General features: G+C 40.7%; 1 protein-coding gene across 3 annotated transcripts in view; it reads left to right on the top strand.

Annotated features, from left to right (window-relative positions):
- spata17 (spermatogenesis associated 17) overlaps positions 1-12,023 on the top strand; it is a 39,097-nt gene extending 27,074 nt beyond the window's left edge. For all 3 annotated transcript variants that reach the window (XM_065952389.1, XM_020656234.3, XM_065952388.1), the window contains one exon: positions 11,898-12,023. The gene's annotated coding sequence lies outside the window, so the exon portion shown is untranslated. The remainder of the gene's footprint in view (positions 1-11,897) is intronic.
- The last annotated feature ends 268 nt before the right edge of the window (positions 12,024-12,291 follow it).

Raw genomic sequence — 12,291 nt, 5'->3', positions numbered from 1 at the left:
ATTTTTCGTTGGTAAGGGTCGTAAAAAATTCTACCGTGTTATTACCGGTCATTTTAATTTTTCTAATGATAAAGAAACATGGCCTTAAACTGGGTGCTCGCTTGAGCATTATAAAACATATCAATGGAGATTTCAGCAGAGGTGATAGTCATGGGGTTTTGCATCTTTGACTCAGACAGTTGACTTCTCATAGTCGTTTTTGTTCTAAAGGCTGGACCCCTGCTCTGCTGCCACACTGGAGTCTGGAATTATCAGCGCTACTTCAGACAAAGTTTTATAGTCAGGAAACTTTTTTCCCGTTGAAGGGATCAGAACTACACAAGACTCTGAATGCAAGCACTGGCTTGAGCGGGTGGCAATGCTGCAGCATGTTTGAATGAATGTAGTGTGCATGTGCTTGTTGGTTATGCCTGGGATGAGCCATAAGTTTCTTCTACATTTCACTGATACCAGTTAGTTACTTGAGATCAAGTATAATGCTGCAAAATGAAAGTTTCCTTTTTGTCACTTGCCTGAACATCTAAAACACACTTCAAAATGTTCATGCATGCATTGAGACTAAACTTGACCTCCTTTTCTCTGTGATGATGACGGAGACTGTGCTTGCTCTCAGCCCAATCATGTCATTCTGCTGTCACTCAGAACTCATCAGACCTCACGTTCCCCCCTCTCATCTCCTCTCTCTGTCTGATGCTCTATTTCTCTGTTTCTCTCTCCACTTCTATTTACTCTCTCTCCTCTCTCATTCTGTGGTAATTAGTGCATTAGTCCTATCGTTGGCATCACCCCCAGCTACAGCAGCAGCCAGCAGAGCTTCTTGTCACAGCTCAGAGGGCCAATGGAGTGGACAGCTCAACCCTGGTACTCATCATCTTCATACCGTGCCCAGTCTGCCTCCCCCCAGCCACATTATCTAGCTATGTTATCCAGCCATGTTCCTAATTATTTCCTAACCCCAGCCACAGCCCTCTCACCCAGCCTCTGCCACATTACCTAGCCCTGTTTGTAATCATCTCCCTAAGCCTTGCTTCAGCCCCCTACACAGCCTGGAGCTTCATCATTAACATATCCCAGTTTTTCTTTTCTGAGTTCCAGACCCCAACTCTCTGGCTTGACCATCACAGCTCTTGGCAGAATGCACCAAGCATCGTCTCGTCAAAACCAAGTCCTAGAAATAGAAAATGTCTCCTGGACTTTTATTTACCTAAGCCATCTGTGTCACAGCAAGAAACTCTATCAGTGCAAATGTGACCCAGCCTGTCAGGACACACACATAGTCACATGCATGCCAGTCTTCACCTCTCCATGAACTCAATGGCCTTAGCTTAGGCCAGCGAGGGGCTGTGTGATGGTCGCACTTTCCACGTCAATGTCTACATGGACCCTCAATACACTGATTCAGTTAAGATGTGCATATACATATAAATCAAGCATTTAATCAGAGGAAAGCCATTTAGAAATGCACAGAGTTATCCCACTGGTGTTATCTGCTAGCAAATGCAGGAGAAGCTCTTCCTTCTGCTTGTGTTGTAAACAAATATTGCTGTCGCCTCCAGATACTGCTCCTCCCCTCTCCCCCTCGCTATGTGCCAGGCTTTCATTCTCCCTCTCTCTCGCACCAGAATTAAGGCTTTGTTTAACTTTTCATTAACCGGCTTCTAGCCTTTCGACCAACAAGACGTCCATCAATCCCATCCTGAGTTCTTTTAAAATATCCAGCAAAAAAGTTTTATCGGCTAGAACAGTTTTTTATTTTTGTAACTATTTCAACAATAGCAAAAACAGAAACCTACTCCAACCAGGAAGAAACAATCCGATGAAGTGTTTACATGAATATTGTCCTGAATAACATAATACCCCAGTCATATGAGCACATTGATGCTGGTTTATCTCGCATTTACTAAATCTTTGAACATGAATCATCTGAACTCCTCCAAACCAGGCTGTACTGTAGGCGTCACATTACATAGGTAATGTGTCATTAGCTACTTTTAAAATATTGACATTAGCCCACTAGTCTTAAAAAGTAATTTACTGAGACTTAGAATCAGACATTTTTAAGCAAAAATTACAGAAAAGTATTTAATAAAATGGACAATACCGACCAGAAATAAACCTTTTTTAGCAGTAAAAACAGATATTATGAAGGATGATGAATGCTCAAAATACTGCTTCTTATTAACTGTCTGTGGTTTTGAATTTTGTTAAGCTATTCCTTTAAATGATACTCAAAAGCTTATAGTGAGGTAATCAGGCGTCTTTATCACAGATTTTTATTATTTACCATGAAAAAGACATAAATTGTCTGTTCTTCTCTAAGCTGGAAAATTGAATACAGCTAGCAGGTAATGTCTTCTGTAGAGCAGATTTCTCAATGGTTAGGAGCTTGTGAACCAGCTGAATGCACCAACAACAACTAATTTCATATGCAGTTATGGGAAAGCCCCCTCTGTCCATGCTAAGTTTGGTTATATTATAGGCGTTGTCACCGGCGGTACTGCCTGTAACCATAGAGACAAGCTAATTAGGAGGCTACGTGCTAATCAAGATCACTACAGTGAGTGGTCACGTCTGTGTCTCTCTGCGCTCCAAGCTTTTCCTTCCCCTTGCATTAGACTGACACCCGTCACAACTTTCAAAAGCTAGTGTCTGATCAGATCCAACACACAATGATACACAACAGAACACATGGGTTCTCAGACATGTATGTTTTCCTGAACATGGAGAGAGAGACAGCGATACAATCATTAACACATTCCCATACACGACCGTAGCACAACTGTCTAAATGTTGCCTGAGAATCTTCCTTGTTTATGTCTCTCACCACCACACACTCATCCCTACGTCTTTCTACCTCCATAGAGACACTAGTCTCCAACTTCTTCTATAGTGTGGCTTTGTTATTGTCATTACTGAATTGTGGATGCAAAGCTCCAGGCAACATGGACAAGAAAAGTGTATCAACACACACACACGCTGGCTCATTTTAATAGCCCTAGCCATAATGTATCAACAAGATGTATGCAACGGTTGTATGAAGGATATTTTTAATGGTAAAAGTATTATTAAAAATTAAAATATTCATACTGTGAGCAGTTAATAGCTAAACTGTAAAAGGACACAAGTAGAGACAATGAGTGGGGCAGACACCAAACACATGAAGTCCCCTTTTATGTGTCTGTCTGTATATATGTTTCCATGTTATCATGTCCATCCACCTCTCGAGCTCAGCGGCATTAGTGCATCAGGTTACTGTGGTGTGAAAGAAAGAACGCTAATTTCTCCATAACCATTTTACAGCGTGTGTAAAACTCTGCAGCCCCTTCATTTGCACAGCCGTAAAACATTCTCCCTGCCACACTCCTTCCTACTCAAGACCTCAGCTTTATCAATTAACCCAACACTTTGCTTCCATTATGGTGGCATTTTGCACCGCTAGGCCTGCATACAGAGCAACAGTACGGGCTCAGTGCTCTAAGTACAAAATTAAATGGACAGTCTCAATTATATGATTATAGCAATCACTTTTTGGTGTGTCTTAAAAGAATGAATGACATAACACTTCATTATTTATGTTCAAAGCTGTTTGACGTGACTTGACCAGATTAATTTGGGTCACTTCAGGCCAATTTTTTCTCATAATTGTGTGAATTTGTGTCAAGCTCCTGTTTAAAACTAATAAATAAAAATGCTGTTGGCATTTAATCATGTAAAGTAGTTTATATTGGTCTCATTTGAGCCTGAATTCCACCTTCAGGCCTGTAAATCAAGGCCTTTTCACAAGGCAGATTTTTTTGGTTCTTGAGCTGAAAAAAGCCAACAAATACATGAAAATAAACACAAACCATTAAAGGGTACTTCATAAAAGTACTTGAATTTAACTGGAAATTTAACAGTTTAAATATATCATAATGAAAATTGAAAAGAATAATATGAAAATTAACGTGATTGCCATATTTGGGAAAAGTGTTCAAGTAAGTGTAACACTCCTTCAAGTATTTTGCATTGAATAAGAAGATATTGTCTTAGTAATGTTGCATCTCATTCATATTGTGTCCATGTTGAACAAAAGATCTCTGACTTCAAATCATAAATTGAGTAAAATTTGGATATACATATAAAGAAAGTCCTTTAAAGAAATCTAATGAAATCAGTCACTTCTGATGAGTTAATACTAATGAGTAGTTGTAAGGAGTTTTAGCCAGACAGAAAAAAGACACCTTTAACCATCAAGCCAGGAAAATAAAAGACACCTACTGTATAAAAATGCATTGTCTTTATGGTAATTCTGATGCAAAGTCAAGATTAGATTTTTTCTTTTGGTAGTTTCCTCTCCGTTTATACATGGATGTAAGAGAAAGCAGCCAGACAAGCAAGATAAGGATGTCTATGCTTTTAATGGACCGCCTGTCCCTGTGTAGATATGCTCCAGTGAAGCATACAGTATGTAGTGTGGTATAATCACTGTCCATCTCTCTCTCTATCTCTATCTCCTGCCATCACTCTCTCTTTCCCTTGCTGTCTTGTTTATTCACACACTTGTTCTCTATTTCTCAACTTCTTCATTTGCAGTACCTGGCTACAACTTTTTTATGCGCCCCCACAGCTTTCCTCACGGAGTATGTTTTGTGTATGTGTTTTTACATATCTGTGAGTGTCTTTATGGATGTGTGTGTCCTATCAAATAGCTGAATAAATAGTACACATACACACATGGACATAGTTGAGGAACATGACAGCTCTCTCATAGCTGTGTGTTGATGATAGAAGTCAACGCTGGCAGTGAAATGCAAATTGAATGTGATGAAGCTGCTGTGTGGACAGACACAGGGGATAGAGCAGACAGCATACATAGACTTACGTGTGTGTTTTGTGGTATAGTCGTTTTTTAATTCTCTTGCATTTTTCGTAGTGTTTCTATCTGCAGAATCCTTGCTAAGCTCTTCACTCTTAACTGAATTTACAAATCTTTGGAAAAAGATTCTCTTTTATGCTTTTAGTTACATATCTGTTATGTTGCTTTTCTATCTGTCTGTCTGTCTATGAAGTATTTCTGATTCTGTCTTTCTGTGTATGTCCCTCTGTCTGTCTGTGCATGTGAAGGCCACTTCTTTATATGCTATTAGATGGTTGATATATATGCATGCCTGTGTATCTTATTGCATGCTCATATGCCCAATAGCCAGCATAAGGAGCATGTATGGGGGGTTGGGGCTAGTGGGATCTGGAAGGGGAAGCAATCACAAACACTTAAACCTGCAAATGGCCCTGATGTCCTGTGCTAAGCAGCCTGTGTTGACTGATGAGCCTGTTAACCCTGGCTGAAACAACTCCAGCACGGGGGATTAGACAGCAACGCTGGTCCCGGCTGTTCCTGGCCCGTTTTGCATGGGAATTGTGCATATTTAATCTAAGGTGTGCCGAGGTGCAAAGACAAGCCCCCCTCGTCTTGGTTTCTCATTATAGATATGTAATAGCACCCTGAGGCTGGGGGCCTTAATTCACCAGCCACAGTCTCAGTCTTAATCTTACCCTGAGTCTCAGCCCCCACCTTCCCACAGTGCATACTCTCAACCCAAATCAGTTCAGTTCAAGTCCTTTTCCCTAGCTTTGTCTTTCCTTGTCCTTTTCCTACATTGTATATGTCGGTCAAAACCTACAAGTCCTGTCCAAAGCCTTCTACCACTTAAAGAGGTTGGTCAGAAAGAGAGCAGCAAGTAGTGATGTAATGATACATTGTAGTACAATTTAAAATGTGAAGAAAATATGGACAATTTATATCGATTTGACCAAAAATAAATGGCAATACTCATTTTTTTAACTAACAGATGGCGCCTTACTTTTGGCTCCTCTTTTTCAACATCAGTAGCTACAGACAGACATGGCAGCAGACATGGATTTTACAGTAAAGGACAATCTTGTTGAGGCTGAGTGTTCGGTTTGCGCATCCCATGTACAGAGGATGTAGTCCTGGAAGCAGGCAGCCCGGGTTCATTTCCGTCCTCTGGCTACTTTCCTGACTGTCAATTCCCACTGTCTCTCCCCAAATTCCGACTCTGTCCACTGCCCTGGCTTACCAATGAAGACACAAAAAGCCAAAAACGAAATCTTAAAAAAAAAAATGTGTCTTGTTACAAAGCGAGGGTGTAAAAGCAAGAGGAAACGTATGAATAGCATACACTGAAACCCACCTAAGTCACAGATACTAATATGTGCATTAGCTGTTTAAGGATTTAGGCTGATGAGTAACACGTTCGAGCTAGACATAATGACACAACTTTTCAGAAACATGAATGAATGCTTACATTAGGTGACACAAAATAAATTCTTAAGAAAATTCTGTGTATTTTTGAAAGCTTTCTGTGCTTCAGAAACAGAAGCAGCAACTCTTTATATTTTAGGTTTTCCCTATGTTTTGCTATACATCAATTTATTTGATTTAGGAGTGGTTTGAAAATCCTGTTTATTTAAAACAAAGTATCAAAAAGGTGTTTTTGTCAGACATTTACAGCATCGCCTTTTAAAAAAAAAAGAACTATGCATTTTTTGATTAGTAACTATACAACCTTAACATTACAAATAAATTATAAAGTATATTATTAAAGAAAAGGGGATTTAAAAAATCCTCATAAGAATGTATTGTGAGTCCAATATGGAGATACATATCTTATCATGAGTTGAGAGGATTGTTAGTCAAGTTAGTGTTACTGTAATAAGTAAGTTACTGTATGTGTGATTGATTGATGATGATGCGTTTTTGAAAAAATCTTATCAGGTTTGCTGAACTTCCCTCAGCCAGATCTCAGTTCCAAACACCTACATAAATTCTTTTAATCTGATATTTTGGACAGATCCTCTGGGAGGATGGACATGCGTCTGCTCTTTGTTTTATTCTTTATTTTTTTCATGTTGCATTAGTTGTGCATTCTGCATCTGTTCCATGGTTAAGGTGATTATCAATGACAAGAGTTCTCTCAAGCATCTATCCATCTAATTACATCTATCACTCCATCTCTCTCTCTCTCTCTCTCTGTCTCTCTCTCTCTCTCTCTCTCTCTCTCTCTCTCTCTCTCTCTCTACCTCTCCTCGCATCCCCTCTAATCCAGCCAACTCTTCTTTCTGCAGGACTGAACAACAATGAATGTGTCTTCTCGTTTACTTGTCTCTATCACATTTTATCTTTTCTTTTTTGTCTTGCTTTCCTGATATTCCTCTTCATGCATTTCTCCTGCGTCATATTAGTACCTTATGAGAGAAAAGTATGTGTGTGTGTGTGTGTGTGTGTGTGTGTGTGTGTGTGTGTGTGTGTGTGTGTGTGTACATATTTGAAGAGGAACCCCATGCTGTGAGTGTAATTTCTTGTTTGTACATGGTTCCAAGCATCTTTGGCCACTGCAGAGCTAGGGAAAAGATATTTAGAGAGACACAGAGATTGAACAAGACCAAAAAAGATTGAGAGAAAAAGGAAGGAGAGGGGGGTGAGGGGAAAACAGGATGATAACAAAAGCAGCTCGGATTTCACAGACGCATATTTCATCAATCATCTGAATAAGTCGTGGTGATTATGCATGGCGGTGGCAGGACGGGTGGGGGGGGGGGGGCTGATTACCATACACCATAAAGGCAGCTTTCTTATCTCGCACACACTGATTAGTTTCTGTCTACAGATAGCCTCTCACTCTTCGCACTTTGCCATGCACACTCATCGGGCACCGTACACATGCATGCATGGGCTCACAAAAAACAGGCTCACACACACAAACACAACTTTGCTAAAACTCCAGGTACATGAGATCTACTTAAAGACAGTAAACAAACCTCAAGAGCTGGATGAGAAAAGTTCATGGAGGCTTTTATTGCCAACCGGTTTCACTCAAAACAAGTTTTAGATTTGATGCTTGAGAGATATGGAAATGTACTAAACAGTTGGTCAAAGCTGTAGTCAAACAAGGACCTGGACTACAAAAGGCACAAATTACAGAAAAGTGTTTTCAGGAAAATGCACATAATCTGACTAGAAAGCTCTTACAAATTTATCTTAATTTAATGTTTTAGTGCCATAAATATGTTTTTATATCTTGGCAGCTGACATGACCAAAATATATGTTGTATTCTTGTTTTTGTTTTTTTTATCTTACTCTCAGGCTGATATACTGAAGTCATGTTTTGGTAATGTGTAAGTCATTTTTGTAAAACTGTCACCTTTACATGATACAGAACACGAGAGAAAGTGAGATGAACGAGGAAGAGGAGTTTAGGTTGAGGCAAAATTAGCCACGAAAGAATGGCCTAGCTTTGTGTCTCAACCAGGGAATTAGAAATTACTCCTTTCTCTTGCACTGCCCTCTCTCTCTCTTGCCCTGATATATAATGTAAACTCATTTGGTAACCAGGCTGGAGCTCCGTTTGGTCTGTCTGAGTGCCTGCATGTGAGAAGTGTGCCTGGGACGCATTAGGGCCTCCTGACAGGGGCCTGGGTGAAATAAGTGAAATTAATGGAGCTCCTTTCATGTCGGACAAGGCCGCGGCACCCCTTTCACGCCGCGTACAGTCACAGAAAAGTCAATACTTTTTTATTACTCCTCGCTTGCCCTACATTCCCCGCTACAAGTGCTCTGCTCGCTAATTGGTTTCAGTTTGCAGAGAAAGAGGGAGAGGAAAAAAGGGGGAGAAAGAGAGGGAGAGGACTCCATCCCAAAGAACACTGAAGCAAATAAATCAATCTCATATTTTTTCTCCTCGATGTCTTTTTTCATTGAGTAACATGATGGCAGAGAGGGGGAGAGACGAGAGAAATAGAGGAGAGAGGGTAAATGGTTGGTTAGAGCACGCCTGGTCCCCTGGGAGCATAATGATAACTGGGAGCCTGTTAATGGAGACGAGTGGTTAAAGTGGTCTGGGGCCCTGGCCAGGTCACCCCTGGGGGTTTTTAACCAGCAACCTCCCCTCAGTTGGCTGCTTGTGCTCTGGGCTAAGAGGTACAGTGGAGCACCCCTCCAAAATACAATTTCAGGAGAATGTTTTGATAAATTTGCAGAAAATGACTTCATACTCAACAATGTATGAGTGCAGTCAGTCGGGATTTAGAAGTAAGGCTCCCTATGCTTTAAACCCTGTTTAGTGATTGTTCAGTGTGACGTGTCCCAAGCCCTGATAAACCTGTATGTAAAAATCCCCACATTTACTGTCAGATTGGTGCTGCATAGACACATATTTTTCAACTGAAACGAGAATGTAATTGAGCAGAACTTCCAAATGACAAAGTTACACAGACACTTTGTGAGGGATTTGGAATTTGACAACTGTAGAAATTGTATAACTATGCGTGCCTGCATTCCTGTGTATGTCTGCAAATGAGTGTGTGTGTTAGTGTATGTGTGTGTATTTGGTGTATGTATGTGTCCTGTCTTCAAGTATGCTGTTCAGTGTTGTGCTAAGTGTAAGTGGCAGTGGGGTTAGCCTCTTTCAGAAACACCACAATCAGAAATTAATGTGACACTTTGAACCCGCCCCCCCCTGCAAGCCACCTCCCTCCAACACACAAACACACTCACACACTAATGAGCCTCCAGTAAAAGGAGGCTCCACCAGTCTCGTTTTCCTTCTGCGTCCCAGCTTTCACAGCTCTATAGTGTGGGCCAGGGTAGGTTTGGGGGGTTACAGCATGTGCGTATGTGTGTGCGTGTGAGTGTGTGCATATGTGTGTGAAGGAGCTGTCACACAGGGCTGGCATCACCGTCCAGTTTGCCATCTCTTCCTCAGCTTGACAAGTGCCTGCTCCCTACCCTATGGCTAACACACACACACACACACACACACACACACACACACACACACACACACAAAAAGACTGTCTCTCTCACTCCTCTCTCAAACACGTGATATGTTTACACATCGATCACAAATTTGTATGAACTGTATGCATGCCTACAATGAATAAATATCTGAAAACGCATACACATCTAGTCACTCTGTCAATCACATGGTGCATATTACTCAATGAATGTGTGACAAAACACACAGCATGCTCTCCATGCAGTGGCAATAACACATCAAATCACATCAATGTTCCCAAAAACTGTTGCTGAATTTACACTGGAATTTGCTTCAACTTTTGTGCTGAGAGTTGTGTGTGTGTGTGGCCTCCCCATGTGATGGTTCTGTGTGAGTGTGTGTGTTTGTGTGTGAGATCTTCTCGGCAGTTGCTGGTGTCAGACTGCAGAGGGGTTCTGTTTGTTACAAGGACAGGCTTGTCCCCACCCCCAGGCGTCAGCATTATGATGATTGTCATGGCGATGGAGTGTGAGTGACAGGCGGGATCACATGTGGTAGCCGGGGAGCAGGAAGCCCGAACCGCCCCAGTCTTTGACATTAGTTTGTCCTTCATCAAAACTTTACATTCGTTTGTAACTACTCACTCCCTCTGTTGCAAAAATCTCTCGTTTATTCCTTTTTTAAACCATCTGTCTCTCTCATGTTCTGCTCTCAATTTCTCTCTTTTATTTGTAGTTTTCTGACACTTTCTCTCTAATTTACATTTCATTTAAAACTCTAATATCCCCCAATCTCTTTCTCTCCTCAGCTCTCTCTCTTAATCAGGTTTTTCTTGGTCAGTAGTCCTCCAGCTCAAAGCCGAAGACATGTGTTTTTTTTCTTCTCATATATAGCTTTGTGGTAACTTAGACAATGTATAAAAGTGAATAAATGAACAACAGGATGTATCTTTTTATACCTAAACACATGCAAACAGAGACATAAAGTAACATGCATTATGCTTCCAAGAGCAACCAGACTTGCTCAGATCCACCAATGGAAAAAGTGTCTGTGTATAAGCTATTATGAGCCTGAGCAGTGTTTTTTTGGTCAAGATGTATGTGTTGATGCAAACTTGTACCTGTGTGTGTGTGTGTGTGTGTGTGTGTGTGTGTGTGTGTGTGTCTGCACAAATGTGTTTTTGAATGTTTTGTGCATCGCAGCAGAAAAGGAGGTCAGGGTTTGCATGGGCATTCATCATTAGCCTGCTGCCGCTGCCGTTTATGTTACCTGTTACAACCGTGATTAAATGCCTTGCTTAGTTCCAGCTGCCAGTGCAGACACACAAACACATTTGCACAGGTGTGGTAGCAAACATATTTTTGGTACTCTTTAGATTGACTGAAAACTGTCTTTAAGACAATCATGTGAGTGTGTTGTTTAGGGTAGGGGGCTATGTTGTCCACAGATTCTAACTGGGAGCTTCAGGGCCTGATGAGAAACCTGTCACAGTCGCTCATGAAAAGAGCAATTCACTGCTCCATGCATACACACACACATACAGACAGACAGACAGACAGACAGACACACGCACACATACACACATACACATAAACATACACACATACACACATACATACACACACACACACACACACACACACACACACACACATACACAAATGTATACACACAGCAGGCAGGAAGTGACACTTAGTTCTGGTTAATGCATTTGTGATTCATAAGAGATGTGCATGCAACTTCATCCCCATTTATAAAAGGCAAGGCTAGTTTATTCATCATATTTTGGGGTAAAGACAAGTATTTCAGTCTTTTTTTCATTATCCATTCATTGTTTCCTTCAATACACTTTTCCAGTGAGTGTAAGGGACTGTAGTCATGTGATGACACTGAGATATACAGTTGTGTGTCATCTGCATAAGCATGATAACATATAGTATTGTAATCTAATCTGAGCAAGCAGCAGCATGTAGATATAAATCGGAGGGGTCCCAGAATGGATCCTTTGAGAATGCAACAAAGTATTTTTTCATGCTCAGATTCAAACTAACCAAATGACATGAAATTCTCTTTAATGTGCTTTCACTTTGAGACTCCTTAACCTACTCTCTCCTCCTTTTCAGTGATTCAAGACCAACAACATCTCACACGAGGTCTATACTTGAAGTAAGACAGATGTATGTGACACACTTCCTTCTGGCCTGAGAAAATGAAGAGGAGTTTAAATAAAGTACTCGTTGCAATCCTTATTTTGCTATTTTTTCAAAGCCTGATATGTTTATGTCAACATTTTCTCCCATTCAGTTGATACGTTTAATTTGATTCATAATGTTCCATTAGTAAAGTGATCAATGGGGCAACTTCAATGGTGAGCAGTGTTTGCTGCTATATGTTCCTTCTGTATCCCAAAAGTTTTTGTAAGAGGAACACCATTAGTATATGAATAATCTGAACAGTTGAAGTCTACTCCCAGCAATAAAATGTCAGACTTGAGAAGGCAGCATAAGGTTACATTTG

This window comes from Labrus bergylta, chromosome 3 (genome assembly GCF_963930695.1).
Source record: "Labrus bergylta chromosome 3, fLabBer1.1, whole genome shotgun sequence".
NCBI lineage: Eukaryota > Metazoa > Chordata > Actinopteri > Labriformes > Labridae > Labrus > Labrus bergylta.
The sequence above is the reverse complement of the archived record's forward strand: the minus strand, read 5'-3'. Positions and strand labels throughout refer to the sequence as shown.